The following is a 19,207-nucleotide window of genomic DNA, read 5'->3' as shown; positions in this document are numbered from 1 at the left end:
TGGGGAAAAATAGCCAACGTATATTGTGTTGACCCATTAAGACCTGAGGCCGATTCTAAAAATGCTTTCTAAATCCTAACAGTTTTTTGAAAATATAAATATAAATATAAATTGGGGGGAAAAAAAAATGTCTCAAAATATTTTGTTCCAGGGACCCCCCAGAAGCAAAGATTTGAGTAACAAATGTTTGCTTAAAAAAAATATATATATATATATTCAAAGATTTGCACAAAGTTTCACAATTTTTCAAAAATAGCAGATCGCTATGCGCTATGAGCTTGTAGATCTGCAGTTTTTTGAGTAGCCAAAGAAATCTTAAAATGACACGGATGCGTTTCCTAGTCTTAATGGCTTAAAGAAGGACCTCTAAGACGCCACTCGGAGAACCACTGCTATGGTCTAATGTCAAGTTTGCCTTCATCATGCAACAACGATTGCACCTCAAAAGGAAATCGCGCCCGCTCTGAATCCGTACAGTAGCTCCTTGACCTTCGCAGGCCGGTCCCGCTACCGAATGTGTCACAACGCCGTGCAATCTTTGTCATCACAGTCTGATAGGCCGGGCGAAAGCAAGCCCCATCATGAATCATTAGTTGTCAAGCTTCACAAAGCTTCAGGGATCAGCCTTGCCGAGTGGGGGCTGTTCACTATATCCCATTCAGCTTCACCGTACATGTAATTCCCACACACACTCCAACAGCGCACTGTACAGTAGGGTTTTGGTGATAAATGCTTCATTTATTGAACCACTTAAACCCTACACACTTGGTTGAAATGTCTTTCCCTCTACACCAATTCTCTTTGCCAAGAATAGCAGAATTTACAAGCTCAAGTGAGCTTGTAAGCCCACTATTTTCCCCGGAATATTCGCCTACCGTATCATGAAATGCCCAGAATAGAGACGCTATAAGGTTCAAGTGCTTTAACCCCATTGTTTACTTTGGCTACCCTAAAACAGCAGATCTACAGCCACGCAATGTGGTGTGAGCTTGTAGATCTGTTTTTGAAAAGTGTGGAAAATCTTTGAAAGATATTGTAAAATAAATAAATACAAAGAAGAATTTTGAGATTTTTTTGGGGATAATATCTGCCTACAGTGATATCATTCCCGAAATAGGGACACCGGGGTTAAAAGTGGTTAAATAAATGATTTGTGCGAGCCACTGTGCATAGGTAGGCAGGAGTGACACAAGCGGGTTAATAAACAACAGCTTTAGCCTTAGCTTAGCCAGCCCTCCCATGGAATGTGTGGATTATACCCCCACCCCCCAAAACAACAAAGACCCTAGCCTTGCACCGTCGCACCATCTGCCCCCCTGTCTGCACTAATCACCGCCAGCCATGCCAGATGGGTTGCCAGATCTGTGGCAAGGTTATCCACCACACAAACCCCGCCACGCGTGCCAACAGAGTTTTGCCCCCCAGGCAAAGATGTTTCTGGTTTGGATCGGGTGGTTTAATATCGGAGTGGTGAATAACCATACAGTATATCTGTTTACCCCCCCCCCCCCCCCCCCCCCCACTACCCACTACCATATCAGTTGTCCCATCTCAAATTTCTGGGAAACGACTACCACTTCTTGACACGATCAAAAGAAAAGGGAATCCACTGCCACACAGGAGCAAGCAAGGCACCCTTATTGCCAGCGTGTCACCCTCGCCTCGAGCGTGAATCGCTCATCCATCTCTCGAGTCGAGTACAAACAATGCTCGTTAAAAAAATCTGCTCTAAGCCACAAATAAGCGGTGGCAGCTTTGGCGCTCGGCGAAGTGCTTTCATGTCGGGAAGCACTATCTCTCTCGCACCGGGATTAGACAGACACTTCTGCGCCATCACGGCGCATTTGCTGCTGGTGACACATTCCATTGTTGCAAGGTGCGAACAGATGGATCTATGAGCGAGCAGTAATGCAACAACAACACGGCCCTCTCCGCTTTCTTTGCTGAAAGTCCATTTCAGACACTCAGGGAGTTTGAGGAAGACGTCCGTATCCGTTAGTCGAACACCAATCTGGGAAACCATCGGCAAAAAAAGAATTTAAACTAATTCTTTGTCTTGAGAGATTATTCAAACCCTAATCGGAACGACACCGCTTGAAGAGGTTGCGCGTACTTGAAATTTGTCCTCTGCATTTAAAGCAGAGGTCTTCAACGTTTTCAGGCCAAGGACCCCCTCGCCGAGAGAGAGATGAAGCAGGGACCCCCTCTATATATGTATAAAATTGTGTTTCAGATTAAACTTTTTTTTTTAACTTGGTCTGCTCTTTTTTCCCCCTCTGCACCAAACCTTTTTGCCAAAAATAGCAGATCTACTGCGAGGCGTTGTGAGCTTGTAGATCTTCTATTTTTGGCTAAAGTTACCCTCAGAAAAGGGATGCTAGGGTTCAAGTGGTTAATGTAAAAAAGAAGTATACCACACAAAGATTTGGCTGCCCCTGGGTAGTAACTCTGAGGACCCCCTAGGGGTCCCGGACTCCCTGTTGAAGACCCCTGATTTAAACCCACCCTAACTATTAGGAGAAGTGGGGTCAGTCTGGCTAATGAAATGAATAAAGGAAAACGTTGCCAATTTTTAACCTACACATACCATTGTTCTGGTGTGCTGAGATCATTGACAGAGTGCAGGAAAAAACAAACCCTACATCTTCTGTGTATTTCTCCACGAAATGTTAACGTTCTAAAACGCCGATGTCAAACGCACTGTTTCGCGCCATTGGGAGCGCACGGAGTGGTGTACGTGTGATGACGCAAGCCGACGCCTTTAACAGAACATTGCGGATTCAGGTTTGAAATCGGCGGTTTCCGCACAAATTATGGCAAACAAGAAATAAACACATTAACACACTGCCAGGTACGTCTTTTTGTAGCTTCTGCCAGTTTTTTTCCCGATTTTTCTAACCTTTTTAAGTAGTCACAGAATATTTAGCTCCAGTATGATCGATTCCCTGATGGTTGCTAATCACAGAGGGTTTCACTGTGCTTCCACGAAAAAGAAAAAAAAATGTCATAGCGACCTCCTGTTCGCTTGTTATCCGCTGTTAAAAATTGCATGTTTCGCCAAAAATACACAGTAAAACATGCGCCGAGATACAGGTTATTTCCCAAATAAATTAACCAGGAAGTGAATGGAGCAGTGAATCTTCGGATCGCGTTATCTCCTGGTTCTGTGAGATAATAATTCAAACAAAATAATAATAATAATAATAATACATATACATTTTTTTTTAACTTAGATTTACGTGATTGGCGGTGAACGGTTGTATTTGCATTAACCCATTAAGACCTGGAACGCATCTGTGTCACTTTAAGATTTATTTGGCTATTGAAAAATAGCAGATGTACAAGCTCATAGCGCGGCACCGAGTGCCGCGCTATGAGCTTGTAGATCTGCTATTTTTGAAAAATCTTGAAATATTTTTTATTTTATTTTTTAAAACTGTTTTTAAACCATTTTTAAGAATGGCCTCAGGTCTTAGTGGGTTAACGTAGATCTACGTGATTGGCAGGGAACGTGTGAAGACTCATTTATACCACGTCGCATGCGAGCGACGTCGCTCGATGAAAATTTACGATTTTCGTCGCCGACACGACACCATATACATTAGCCGTCGCTCTCCACGCCGACATGAGAGACCGCAGACGAGGGAATGATTGGTAGGTAGGTAGAGAGAGAGAGAGAGAGAGGGGGAAGAGAGGGATGATGCAAAAAAAAGGTGACAGGGAAATAGAGAGAGGTAGAGTATAGCATGCATGAAGCAGAGAGGAGGCAATAAATAAAAGAGAGACCGGCGGGGGGGGGGGGGGAGGACGGGTGAAGAGCACGGAGAAGAAACGCAGACATGAAAAAGAGATATATCTAGAAAGGCCGAGACAAACAGAGACGTGATGGAGACGGGAGGGAAAACCAGACAGCAAGAGGGAAAGTGAATATGAAAAAAAAAAAGAGCAGTGGTGTAAAGTAACTAAGTACATGTACTCAAGTAATGTACTTAAGTACAATTTGTAGGTATTGTTTAACTTTACTGGAGTATTTCAATTTTTCAGCACTTTTACTTCTACTCCACTACATCTCAGAGGCAAATATTGTACTTTTACTCCACTACAATTATTTGAAAACTTTAGTTACTCGTTGCTTTGCAGGTATATATTATTATAAAACGCACATTAACCACTTCAGCCCTATTTTATACCTAAGCCATTTGAAAACAGCCGATCTACAAGCTCACAACGCGTCGCATCGCGCTGCGTTGTGAGCTTGTAGATTTTTCAAACATTATTTTCAAACATGTTGGTACTTTTACTTTTGGTACTTTAAGTACGTAACGATGCCAATACTTTTGTACTTTTACTCAAGCGACATTTCGAAACGCAGGCCTTTCACTTGCAACAGAGTAGTTTTGTATTGCGGCATCGCTACTTTTACTTAAGTCAAATATCGGAGTACTTTTTTTTCCACCACTGAGATGTAGTGAGAAAGCGGGAGAGAGAATAGACAGAGAGAGAGAGAGAGGGGGGGGGGGTTGAGAGTAGTGTTGCCAGATTCTGTGAGAGCAACAAGCAACCAGGTCTACGAAAAAAACAGCCCAAAAGAAGCGACTATATGGGCCACACGAGCACTTTAACATGTACATCAGCTATTTGAAAATAGCAGATCTACAAGCTCACAACGCGTCGCGATGCGACGCGTTGTGAGCTTGTAGATCGGCTATTTTCAAATAAAATCTTGCGGGGAAATTATAATAAGCAGATCTGGCAACCCTGTTTGAGAGAGAGAGAGCGAGAGAGAGCTCCATCAGCCGTTTTATGTCGGGGCCGCCTCGCTGTGTCTACCCCGGAGCACTCCTGTGTCTCTCGGGACAGTCTGTCCTCATCACCTTGAAGGGGATGATGGGAAGTGATAATGGGCCGTGCACACGTACAGGCGTGTACACGGAGCCGCCGTCCATCCCCGCTACGGTTCTTTTCTTTTTTTTCTTCCTCAGTGGTGGGAAAAGTACTCCGATATTTTACTTAAGTATCAATACTGCAATATAGAAATACTCCATTACAAGTAAAAGTCCGGATTTAAAAATTTGCCTCAGTAAAAGCACAAAAGTATTGGTATCAAAATGTACTTAAAAGTACCAAAAGTGAAAGTACTAAAATAGCAGATCTACAAGCTCGCAACTCTGTGAGCTTGTAGATAGATAGCTTCTAGATAGAGGTATAAAATAGGGCTAAAGTGGTTAATGTGTGTTTTATAATATAATAATTGATAATCGCAAAGTAACTAGTAACGAAAGTGTTCAAATAATTGTGGTGGCGTAAAAGTACAACATTTGCTTCCGAGATGTAGTGGAGTAGAAGTAAAAGTATTGGGAATTGGAAATACTCAAGTAAAGTACAAATACCTCATAATTATACTTAAGTACAGTACTTGACTACATAGTTACTTTACGCCACTGCTTTTCCTGCAGCTCAGCATAACTACTCCAATTCACGCGTATGGCTTCACACACGCATATAGATGGCTCTCTATCCGATTGCACATATCTGCACGTAGTATTTAATATGCGCGCGCGCGCACGCACGGTCACACGCGTGTGTGTGTGTGTGTGTGTGTGCGCACGCTCCACACGCTCTCTCCTGCACAGTGTGAATTATATATGGCCTTTACATACTTGAAAGGGATGTGTGTGTGAAACAGCCTCGCTCCCAGACATGTGGAGGAGAAACACCCAGGAGGAGGAAAAGCCTGGACACCCAGGAGTCAGAATAAAAGAGAAAAGAAAAAAAAAACTAAACCAAGTGAATACTAAGAGAGTCCGTCCACTCCCTACAAATAAAAGGTTTTCAAAATGTCACTTGAGTAAAGGTACTACACACATATGCATTTGTAACTCAAATCTTTGCTTCTGCAACTATACTTTTGCTATATGCAGTATACTTTGTCTATTTTCAAAAGATATTTATACATTTTACCCAGTTGAAAGGTACATTTTGAATTACGGGATTTTTACTTGTAACAGGGTGTTTTCTACATTGCAGCGTTGATACTTTTACCCCATTAAGACCTGGAACGCATCTGTGTCACTTTAGATTTCTTTAGGCTATTCAAAAATAGCAGATATACAAGCTCGTAGCGCGGCGTGCGCTTGTAGATCTGCTATTTCTGAAAAATCTTGAAAACATTTATTTATTTATTTTTTCAAAAAACTGTTAGGATTTATAAAATATTTTGCCTCATGTCTCAATGGGTTAACCCATTAAGACCTGGAACTGTGTCATTTTTAGATTTGAGCTAAAAAGCATTATTTTACACTTTGGGCTATTCAAAAATAGCAGATATACAAGCTCATAGCGCGGCACCGAGTGCCGCGCTACGAGCTTGTAGATCTGCTATTTTTGAAAAATCGTGAAAATGTGTGCAAATCTTTGAATATATATATTTTTAAAGCGAACATTTGTAACTCAAATCTTTGCTTCTGGGGGTCCCTGGAACAAAATATTTTGATGGGGGTCCGCGGCTAAATACATATAATTTTGGGGGTCCTTGACATGAAAAAGATTGAGCACCACTGATATAGAAACATACGTTTTTCAGAATACTGTTGAGATTTAGGAGACATGTAGAATCGGATTCAGGTCTCAATGGGTTAAGTAAAGAAATGAGTACTTTTTCCACCACTGATCATGTGTTTCCCATGGGGGAGACTGGTCTTGAGTGAGTGAGCATGCCAGCGCTCACTCTAGACCAGTCGTCATCAATTGGTTTCAATCTGGACCCAAATGACACCATCTCCGTGGATTGATGAGCCGTAGATAACACAATGTTCCCCTATTTAAGTCGTCCTTAGAGTCCATAACCTCGAAGGAACGTTCTGTCACTCATAACCAGTGGTGGAAGAAGTACTCAAATGATTTACTTAAGTAAAAGTATCAATACTGCAAAGTAGAAATACTCCATTAAAAGTAAAAGTCCAGCATTCAAAATGTAGTTGAGTAAAAGTGCAAAAGTATTGGTATCAAAATATACTTAAAGCACCAAAAGTTAAAGTACTAAAATGTTTAAAAATAGCAGATCTACAAGCTCACAACGCGTCGCATCGCGACACATTGTGAGAGCTTGTAGATCGGCTATTTTCAAATAGCCTGGGTATAAAATAGGGCTAAAGTGGTTAATGTATGTTTTATAATATGATAATTTATATCTGCATAGTAACTAGTAACTAAAGGTATCAAATAATTGTAGTGGAGTAAAAGTACAATATTTGCCTCTGAGATGTAGTGGAGTAGAAGTAGAAGAACTGATAATTGGAAATACTCCAGTAAAGTAAAAGTCCCTCAAAATTGTACTAGTAAAGTACAGTACTTGAGTAAATGTACTTAGTTACTTTACATCACCGCTCCTCCTCATAGCCTCGTTCCCAGACAGTATCGGTTTCATACGAGCACTGGCATAAAGAATTGTCGATATGTTTGGTACATGTATGGTGAAGAATAATTACTCTCACCTTCTTTTGTTGGGACTATAGGTTCATTTCTCCAGACATTGACATTTTTCCAGCAATGTTAACGTTCCGACAGCTACACTGCTATATCAATGGGAAGGACATAATTATAATAGAGTATTTCACTTTCTTGCCTCATAACTACTCAAACATGTACTTACATTCTTTAATGAACCAATAAAATAAGTGGCAACTTGTAGTTGTAATGTCATGTACTGTACATGGAGAGGAGAACGAGGAAGGGATATACCTATAAACATATATATCTGAAGAACAACTTTCAAGCTTGTGTCCATATTTTGGGCATGTCATTAAAGACAAAAATTATACATTTATTTGTAATAATGAGTACTTTTACTTTTGGTACTTTAAAGTAGATTTTAACTACTTAATACTACTTTTGTACTTTTAGTCAAGTAACCTTTTTGAATACAGGACATTTGCTTGTAACAACGTGTTTATGTATGGTGGTATTGTTACTTTTACTTGAGTAAGTACTTTTCCCACCATTGCCCCCCTCAAAATCCACAACTGTGAGCTTGAAGATCCGCTATTCTCTGCCCCCAGAATATAGGGATGCCAGAGAGTAAGTGGTTAAAAGAACTAAAACAGTTTTGAAGTCATGGTTAAATCCACACGCTCCAATCATGTGGTTTCGAAGTTTACTTTCTGCAGCAAAAAGTTGTGTGACAGTTATGGCCTGTTGGCGTACAGTAGGCCTTTCATAAATTATGAACTCAACCCTCCACTTTCACTTGACATGCCTTCCTTATGTTCTCATGTCTGCTTCTCGTGTGTGTGTGTGTGTGTGTGTGTGTGTGTGTGTGTGTGTGTGTGTGTGTGTGTGTGTGTGTGTGCGTGCGTGCGTGTGTGTCTACCATCTGTGGTAACTGGTAAGCAGGGGTGGCAGGTCCCACTGACAAGGCGATGAATATCCGACCTGCCTCTACGAATGCAACATGATTCACTTACTCTTACAACACGCGCGCGCACACGCGCGCACGCGCGCACATACGCCCACGCGCACAGTGCACACAAACATATACAAATGTGTGACTCTGAAAAAGTCATGTGAACATGACGCATATCTGTTTACTGTGTGTGTGTGTGTGTGTGTGTGTGTGTGTGTGTGTGTGTGTGTGTGTGTGTGTGTGTGTGTGTGTGTGTGTGTCAGTGGTGGAAAAAGTACTCGTTTCAATGTTTCAAATGTTTCAATACAAAGTATCGATACTGCAATGTAGAAGTACTCTGTTACGTAAGTAAAAGTCTGTAATTCTAAATTTACTTGAGTAAAAGTAAAAAAGTATTGGTATAAACATGTACTTAAAGTACCAAAAGTAAAAGTACTAAAATGTTTGAAAATAGCAGATCTACAAGCTCTAGGTCCAAAGTGGTTAATGTTAATTTTATAAGTTTTCAAATAATTGTAATGGAGTAAAAGTACAATGTTTGCCTCTGAGATGTAGTGGAGTAAAAGTAAAAGTACTGAAAAATGGAAATACTGCAATAAAGTAAAAAATACCTACAAATTGTACTTAAGTACAGTACTTGAGTACATGTACTTAGTTACTTTACACCACTGTCTGGCTGTGTGCGCGTGTGTGCGCGTGTGCGCGCGCGTGTGTGTGTGTGTCTCAGTGGAAAGACTTGAACAACAACATGTGCATGCCATGCACTCTCCCACACACACACACACACACACACACACACACACACACACAGCCATTCAACATGCCCCCATAAACTCCCACCATGCCCCCCCCCCCCCCCCCACCCCCAGGGGGGGCTGTGACCTCACATGACAGGGTAGAAATGGAAATAGACACGAGGGGTACAAACAGTCCCCGCTGTTTGTTTACCCTCGCAAAACAGTGACACCGCAGCTCAGCGGTGGAAAGTAACTTAGTACATTTACTCAACTATTGTACTTTATTACAAATCTGAGGATTTTTTTTTACTTTACTGGAGTATTTCGATATTGCCCTTTTTACTCCACTACAATTAAAGTGTAGTTACTAGTTACTTTGTAGATTTGGATTGTTATTACAAAACACACATTAACCACTTCAGCTCTATATATGCTTCGGTTATTTTCAAAAGATTTTTACACATTTTTAACTCTTTGTGAAATGGGACATTCAGCATAATGAGTACTTCTACTTTTGTACTTTTACTCGAGTACATTTTGAATACCGGACCTTTACTTGTAACAGAGTATTCCTACATTGTGGTATTGATACTTTTACATAAGAAAAACATTTGAGTACTTTGTCCGCGAACATTCGGCAAAAATAGCCGATCTACAAGCTCACAAGAATGCGTCACGCTGTGACCTTCTAGATCGGCTATTTCCGCCTGAGAGATTTGGGGTAGACCAAAAAAGGAGCGTCGATCCCCTGGGGAGCCCTGGTTAATGACATATATAAGGGCTTTAAGTGGTTAAAAAGGAAAAAGAGAAAAAAAGAGACAATATCGACCCTTTTCACAGCAGAAATTTGATGGGTAAACGCAGCTGAAAGTAATAAACGTTAAGTGTGGGCGTGTTTCATTCAGGGGTTCAGCATGAAGTTAAAGGGGGGGGGGGGGGTGTTGTTGTTAAAAGGTTAAAGCTTTATTTCCGATAGCATCATTGCTATAGAGTTCAGTAACAGGGAGCCTCCCCATCTGACAAGCTCTTGGGTAAACATAAACAAATATTTCAGGACAGGATACACGTTGTATCCAGTTAAGGAGAGAGAGCTCATCACTGTCACATCACTTACTGTACAATTTCAATTTTATCCTGTATGAGTTCTCTCTCATGTGCAGATCCCAAACTGAAAAAAATGCATTAACTAAAGAGCTGGGGAGACCCCTGTAACTGAACAAACACTCTATACCAGTGGTTCTCAAACTTTTTCATGTCAAGGACCCTCAAATTGACACTTATTGGCCCGCGGACCCCCTTTTGAAAAGATAAGCCAGGGACCCCCATAAGAGAAGATTTTACGGCCCTAGCAGTGATTCTCAACCATTTTACTTTCAAGGACCCCCCATTTAATGGCATTTCTATCTCTGGGACCCCAATTTATATTGTAAAATCAATGTTAATTTAACTCTGAGAGTGTACAAATGGAACCAAATCGACCCGTTAGGGTCCATTTGGTTCCATTTGTACAATTTCAGAGTTACAGACCCATAAGGGTCCATTTGGTTTCTATCCATCATTTAGCTGGGAACCCCCTCAAGTACCCCTGGGGGTCCCCGGACCCCACTTTGAGAACCAATGCTCTATACCAACTAATAGAGAGTGAACTATTTGGAGCATTATTTTAACACAACTGTCACTTACATCCCCTTTCACTTCAGTCTCTCCATGCTGACACACGGTAACAACTAGATGAAACACAGCCATAATTAATGTTACCTTCAGCTGTGTTCACCTGTCAAAACGGTCTGATAAAAGCGGTCTATTGTGACACAAAGAAACCGTGTAAACGACAGCCTCGAAGAAAGGCTCCATCTGAGAGTGTTTCACGTTCAGCCGCGGCCGCGGCAGATTCGACACGCTAAAAGCTTTCGACTATATCTGAAACAAAAACTTGGAAAGGAAAGTCGAGGATAAACGCTCTGGCCCTCCCGCCACGGAGATGCCCTTGGGGCGAGAGGCAGTCAATCAGTGGCTCCAGTTGAGGTAGTTAGTGGCCAGCAGCACAACACCTGTGGTTACGCTGCGTTTTGCCTCCCAAGTATTTGAGTTCCCCGAGTTAACCACTTGAAACCGCCTCTATTCTGTGGGCGAACATTCGTACAAAATAGCCGATCTACAAGCTCACGTGATTTGGGATCTGCTGTTTTCGGCAAAGATATTTAGTGTGGGGGGGGGGGGGGGGGGGGTGGGATAGGGGCTAGCACAGACCCCCAGCTTGTGAGCTTACAGATTGGCTATTTTCAGCGAAGAGAGTCAGCGTAGAGGGAGAAAATGAGGGGCCAAGGAGAGACCCCTGGGGGAGCCCGGTCAACAAAGTATATTGTATAAGGTTTAACCCATTAAAACAGAACACATCTGTGTAAACACTTTAACCATTATTTTATACTTTGGCTATTCAAAAATAGAGTGCCACGCTATGAGCTAATCTCTGAATATATATATTTTTTTAAAGCGAACATTTTTTACTCAAATCTTTGCTTCTGGGGGGTCCCTGGAACAACATATTTTGAGATGGGGGTCCGCGGCCAAATACATACAGTCATTTTGGGAGTCCTTGACATGGAAAAAGTTTGAGGACCACTGATATAGCAACAACAGTTTTTCAGAAAAATTAAGACATTTGTTGAGACATTTGTCAAATGTTTGCTTTATAAAAAATAGAGATTTGCAAAAAAAAATCCAGATTTTTCAAAAATAGCAGATCTACAAGCTTGTATATCTGCTATTTTTGACTAGCCAAATTATAAAATAATGGTTATACAGTAGCTCAAATCTAGAATGACACAGCATGCGTTCCCGGTCTCAACGGGTTAAGTGGTGATTAAACACCGGCTGAATTTCAAGAAAAGAAAAACTGAGCCGACTTATTTCACTGTGGGAGCGATGTGAGAGAGGCTGAGCAGCACGGAGTGAAAACCTGCTATTTCAGGCAGCTAAACGCCTCCGTCAGGACCACAGGAAACGCATTTCACACTCCTCCCAGTCAGCCAGCCAGCCAGCCAGCCACCTGTAGGCTTTTACACATGATGCAAACCGCCAACCTTCCTTCCATTCAGCTCTACCGTCGTTCACCACACACACACACACACACACACCAGCATACGCACGCAGTAGCATTATAAATGGCTCCCACACAGAAATTCGCCCACACGCTCCAGCCGCACGTAAATGCTCCCACATGAAACTCACACGTACGTATAAATATAATAATAACGCACGCTGTAATACGTGTAATAGCCTACAGTATGAGTTTCCCTAAACATAGGGACCCGTTTTTATGGGTTGGGGGTAAATATCTACCCCCCCCCACCCCCAACCTTTCGTACATAAAAGAAAACGATTTTTCTGAAGTATTTTCAAAACATTTCCACTTTTTTCTAAATTCTATTTGTATTTTTTTCCTAAATAGCTTTCTGGCATTTTCTAAACTTTTTAATTAATTACATCATAATGTATTCTTTCGCGGGGTCGCGGGAAGACACCACATTTCGAATGTGGGTTTTTCGAGCTGAAAAAGTTGGGGTAAACCAGACCTACCTACATGCATGTGCACATGCACTCTACTTCACCGTTTCTGACCTGCAGCACACCACATACCATACGTAACTCAATGAATCAAATATTCAAATGCCATCATGAATGGTGATGACCGAGCAGACATTGTGCTTGTCTTGCGACAAACATAACAAGCTCATGTGAAATCAAGATATTGTTGCTTTTGGGCAGAAACCTCTTACGGTATCTCCATATTTGAACTTGATATTTTTTTGGTAAATTAACACCCTACTTGCTCATACTACAGCGTCACACAAAAGTAGCAAAAGTAGCAGATAAGCTCGAGCTTGAGCTTGTCGATCTGCTACTTTTGCCATTTTGGAATTTGAATCCTGAATCCTTTGGCGATATACTGACAATATACTGTAAGCCGATTCCAGCTAGAGTACTTTAATGGGTGCTACTTACTTTTACTTCTATACTTGAGTACATTCATACAGTAAGGCATTTCTTCCTACTATTGCTTGACTAAGCTCATCTTGTAACCAAAGCAGCTGTGAACGTGAGTTCTATTTATACCTCAGCAGTCATTAACCTCTCATACCATTCAAACTGAAAGGTTGACAATAACCAGACAATTCCATATCCGTTTCATTTATTGAACCTTTCTTTCATTCTTTGTGTTGGGGTGGGGGGGACTAGATATTCTTTTGTAATATAGCTTTTAGTTAATTTCATTTAAGCAACACTTTTAACTAAGTACATCTACTCACATACGGTACTTACAGTAAGTGGTACCTGAGTATTTCTATTTATTTGATACTTTGATACTCCACTACATTTCAGAGGCATATTGTACTTTTTACTCCACAATATGATAACTGACAAATGATGGCGTGTTATTACAGGATAAGCAACCCAAGAGCACGTAACGTCACACATTAAAACTAGACCTTTACAGCTGCAACATTAAAGCGACGAGAACATCAATGCATTACTAAATTACAATAAAGCTCAATAATATGATTACGAAAAGGACCATTGTGCATAAGGAGTACTTTTACCTTCGGTAGTCAAAGTATATTTGGATGTAGCACTTTTGTACATTTACTAAAAAAAGAATTATGCAGGACTTTAGTAAAAAAAAGTATTTCTACATTGTGGTATCGCTACTTCTACTTGAGTGAAATCAGAGTACTTTTTTTCCACCACTGCCACTCTCCCACACTGAAGACATTTGAACTTAAGTAGCGGTACGGTGAGTGGAATATTTCCACACTCCACCTCTGCCCAAGATAGTACGTCTGCTGCACTAGAAGCCATATGGTAAATATTTCATTGGCCTCAGTCACCTCTCATTTGCTACATTCCACTCAACCGGTATTTAACCTCACAACTTCAGTCTGCGTTTATGAGAGACAGAGAGAGAGAGAGAGACAGCGAGGGAAAGGGAGAGGGGGAATGGAGAATGAAAGGCAGGAGAAGAGAACAGTTAGGGGGCGGCTACACAGATAGGTGCGAGAGAAGGAATGAGAGATTTAAGAAAGAGACGGGGTGAGAGAAGGAGAGAGCAGGGCTCTCCATGTTCAAGGCAGAGAGCGACAGCAACAACTACACTACCCGGGTCGCACAAGTTCCACCCCCGCCTCTCTCTCTCTCTCTCTCTCTCTCTCTGTCTCTCTATGTCTCTCGCACTCTCCTCCTTACATTTCAAAACAATGATGTAAGTCGCCTCCGTATTCAGTTGTTGACTTCCACAAGCCGATGCGGGGCCAAAACGTTTGGCCCCGCTTGCCCCTCACCACCGGGCTCATCATACTAGCCACTTTCACGTCTCGGAAAGAGGAGACGAACAGAGAGAATGTGCCAGTGGTTTTCAACCTTTTCAGGCCGCGAGCCCCCCCAAAAAAACATGAGGACCCCCTCCACCCAAGTACTTGGAATTGTAGGAGTTGAGGCATGGAATTCAGTTTGACTCGGTTGTGAAAATAGCTGAACTACAAGCTCACAACGCCTCGCGACGCGAGACGTTGTGAGCTTGTAGTTCAGCTATTTTGACAGATTTTGCCTCTTTCTTATATTATTTATTTGAGTTTGTTGATTACTTTTGATGCAGTAATGATATTTTTTCATTTAATTTTTTATTCTTTTTTTGGGGTTTTAAAAAAGGTCTTAAAAGTCCTTAAATTGTCACTTCACTGTCATCTTGGGGACGCCCCCCCCCAAAAAAAAATCATGTGGGGACCCCTCATGGGGGTCCCGACCCGCAGGTTGAGACCCACTCACTGCCTTGCATGATGTTTTTTTTAGTGTAACAAAGAGCTAAGCTATTGTTCTGAGATCTTAAACATGTAGGTGACTCTCTAGGTGACTCTCTGGTTACATGCATCTATTACGTTGACTAACGCACCTGTGACTAATTAATTGGACGATCAATTAAGGCTAGGGCTTGGACATATACTCATATTATAAGCCATCCATATCATGATAGCAGACTAGATAGTGTCATTGGACATTGTAATATCGTTATATGGCGTAAGTGTTATCTTTTCTGCTATTAGGGGTTCATTAAACTAAAGTGATGGCCATCTCTGAAATGAACTGACTAGACATAGGCCTATAATACATATTTGATATGTTCTATGATATTCCTTTACCCATTGTTATTATACAGGCATTACTGATTACTGTTCAAATATAATATTGATGCAATTGGTCAAAAATATATATTGTGACACTTCATTTTGTCCATAGCCCAGCCCATTATGCTATTATATCCACGTGAATTATTACAATTATTACAATAATTATGAATTAATATTTCACACATGCATATGGCTTGACAGAGGTAATTCATCCTAAATATAATAGCCCCTGGTTTCTATATGGCCGGCGATTGTTTAATATTCCAGCCATGTGTGCTTGCAAATAAAGAGGGAAAAAAAGCATTATTTTACACTTTGGCTATTCAAAAATAGCAGATCTACAAGCTCGCCACCGAGTGCCGAGCTATGAGCTTGTAGATCTGCTATTTTTGAAAAATCGTGAAAATGTGTGCAAATCTTTGAATATATATATTGTTTTAAAGCGAAAAAAATCTTTGCTTCTGGGGGGTTTCTATATGGCCGGCAATTGTTTAATATTCCAGACATGTAGGCTATGCTTGCAAATATAGTGACTCACGTGGAGAGAGAGAGGCAGCGGTATTGCTGACAGCGAGTGACTGATGCAAATTCTCATCATAGTCACAGCTTTCACATCATCAGGGGGACAAAATGCATGCGATCGCATCAAATCAACATGCGTGACGCGATGTAAAAAAAAGAAACGCATTTTACAACCTCGGGCACCAAAAAAAAATCATTTTATTTATTTTTGTTTAAAAAAAAAAATCAAAATAAAATTCAAAAAACAAAAAAATAATGTAAAAACAACCGTGATATTTAGTTTTTTTTACATTTTTTTTTTTTGGTTATCATTCCCTCGGCGATCGCATGAGGGCGGGAATAAGGGGGGGCTTGAGAGAGAGAGAGAGAGAGAGCTCTCGGATCCTTTGTCCCTGTGTGTGTGCATCCCCCCCCCTCCTGATCCCCCCTCCCCTCCCCTCCATCCACCCCCACCTTCCTTCCTTCCGCAAGATGACAGAGACTATAGACTATAGAGAGCCCCCCCCCGTCCCCCGCCCCCCCGGTCGTTATGAAAGCAGGAGAGTCATGCTGACCAGCAGCAAGCAGCAGCGACCACCCTGCAGCCCCGCTTGCTTTGCTGCTGCAAAACAAGACCCTCTCTCCAACAACAAAGCGCGCTGTCAGCGCTCTCTCTCTACAATGACACCCACCGATCATCATCATCGTCGATCCACGGGCAACCCGAATCATCCATATATACCACAGACGCTGTGTGATATTATATGAGTGATCCCCGGTGTGATCCAGTGACAAAATGCATTGTCTTTTTGTCACTGGATCACTGTTGTTATTATTATTATTATATCACTCTCTATCACAGGCGCACACTGGCTAAAACACAACCAACCCCCGATCACAACGACCAAGACAAGGGGGGAGAATAAAAAAAACACGATCGCTCAGGGATAAAACCATGAAAGCATGCAGATCACATCATCAGCAAACACATCAGGGCTAATTATGAAAAATAAATGCACATAAAACGAGGACAAGGGTTTTTTGTTGTTGCCTTTTTTCCAAAACGTGTCTTTCGGAGAAAGACACGTTTTGGAAAAAAGGCAACAAAAAAAATCAGATCTCCCAACAAAAAATGCAACAATAACGCAAAAGCTTATATATATTATGGAAATATGTGTGATCGCAGATCAGAAGACCCCCTTACCCGTTGTTTCTCTCACGGCACAGCGTTGTGTTGTTTCCCCCCCTCCTGGTTCTACAAATCAAGAATGATTCCACATGGTGACTTCAGCAGCCACACAGCACAGCCCCTCCTGATCTGATCCGATCTGATGTGTGGAAAAGCTTCTCTCTGTTGTTGTGTGCAGCAGTCATCAACACGAGTTGTGTTGTTAGAGTAGTAAGATCAGATAGTAGTAGTAGTAGTAGTAGTAGTAAAAAAAAAAAAAAGCAGAGCCGATCTGTTGGGGTAAACGGCGCTTTATCCAATTAAAGCCGATCGCACGCTGCTGGCTCGGCTCTACGCTGCTTGCTGTGTGTTTGTAAGGATCCTCTCTCTCTCTCTCTCTCTCTCTCTCTCTCTCTCTCTCTCTCTCTCTCTCTCTCTCTCTCTCTCTCTCTCTCTCTCTTTTGCAACGCCTTCTCTCTCTCTCTCTCTCTCTCCCTCCTGAGCTGCTACATTGTTGACATTGGGGCCCCTGACGTCACCGTCCATGTCCCTCATTCACAACAATGACGACAGTCCCCCCCACACGACCCCTCCTCCTCCCCGACCCCCCCCCCCCCTCCTCCCTTCTCCTCCTGGCTGCACACTACTGGTCCTTTTTTGACATGTTTTTCTTTTTACTCCAAAAGCAGGGGCGTGCATGATCTGTGGACTTTTGGTGAATTATACTCTCTCACACTCACACACACACACACACACACACACACACACACACACACACACACACACACACACACACACACACACACACACACACACACACACACACACACACACACACACACACACACACACACACACACACACACACACACACACACACACACACACACACACACCATGCAGGGATGCTGATGACGATGTGCATGGCAGCTCTGATGATGATCAAGGGTAGTGGTGGAAAAAAGTACTCACATTTTTTACTGTATGTAAAAGTATCAATACTGCAGAAATACTCTGTTTTACAAGTAAAAGTCTGGAATTCAAAATGTACTTGAGTGAAAGAAAGTACATAAGTATATTGGCATGTACTTAAAGTGCCAGAAGTAAAAGGGTTCATTATGCAGAATGTATAAAAAATCTTTTGAAAATTGCAGATCTACAAGCTCACGATGCAACGCATCGTGAGCTTGTAGATCGGCTATTTTGAAATGGCCAAAATGTATATAGGGCTGGAGTGGTTAATGTATGTTTTGTAATAATAATCCAAATCTACAAAGTAACTAGTAACTAAAGTCTTCGAATAATTATAGTGGAGTAAAAGTACAATATTTGCCTTTGAGATTGTAGCTAGTAGTGAAGTAGAAGTAAAAGTATAGAAAGTTGGATATACTCCAGTAAAGTAAAAACACCTCAAAATTGTACTTAAGTACAGTACTTGAGTAAACGCTCTATAGTTACTTTGACGTTCTTCTTACTCAAAAAACGGGGTGCACCTGGACTTGGTGAATGACACTCTCACACACCATGCAGGGGTGCTGATGATAGCATAGCAGCTATGGTGATGATCAAGGGGAATCTAAGATGATAATGGTTTTAGAGAGATCAAAGGCACCAAGAGAGGCTACACGGAAATTATAGTCTGGGATTATGTAGTAGGCTACTACAGCTATACATGAATGCAGGGGTCTTCAACGTTCTCAAGCCAAGGACCCCTTGGCTGAAAGCGAGAGAAAGCAGGGACCCCCATTATATATTGTATACATTTTCCTTTTTTGACAGATTTCATAGGCAGCTTCATAGACTTGTTTCACAACGCTATCATGTTGGATTCATGTTAATGTGTATTTCCAGACATTTTACCATGCTCTAAACAATACCTAGTAAACCTGACCTTTAACTCTGTACTTTCACACTATTTTCCCCCTATACCGAACCACTTTGCCGAAAATAGCAGATCTAGAAGCGCACAACGCCTCGCAGCGCGAGGCGTTGTGCGCTTGTAGATCTGCTATTTTTGGCTAAAGTTCTCCTCAGAATAGGGATGCTTGGTTGAAGTGGTTAGTGTAAAAATCACAAAGATTTGGCGGACCCCCTGTAGTAACTCTGAGGACCCCCTAGGGGTCCCGGACCCCCTGTTGAAGACCCCTGGTTTAGAGAGATCAAAGGCACCAAGAGAGGCTACACGGAAATTATAGTCTGGGATTATGTAGGCTACTAC

The 19,207-nt window shown here is 41.7% G+C and overlaps 1 protein-coding gene across 1 annotated transcript in view; it reads right to left on the bottom strand.

The window, feature by feature from the left end:
• LOC311036515 (transcription regulator protein BACH2-like) overlaps positions 1-17,059 on the bottom strand; it is an 81,088-nt gene extending 64,029 nt beyond the window's left edge. The window contains exon 1 of the mRNA XM_084045242.1: positions 17,026-17,059. The gene's annotated coding sequence lies outside the window, so the exon portion shown is untranslated. The remainder of the gene's footprint in view (positions 1-17,025) is intronic.
• Positions 17,060-19,207: the final 2,148 nt, after the last annotated feature.

The sequence above is a fragment of the Gymnoscopelus microlampas genome (assembly GCF_963454915.1).
Source record: "Gymnoscopelus microlampas genome assembly, chromosome: 20".
NCBI lineage: Eukaryota > Metazoa > Chordata > Actinopteri > Myctophiformes > Myctophidae > Gymnoscopelus > Gymnoscopelus microlampas.
The sequence above is the reverse complement of the archived record's forward strand: the minus strand, read 5'-3'. Positions and strand labels throughout refer to the sequence as shown.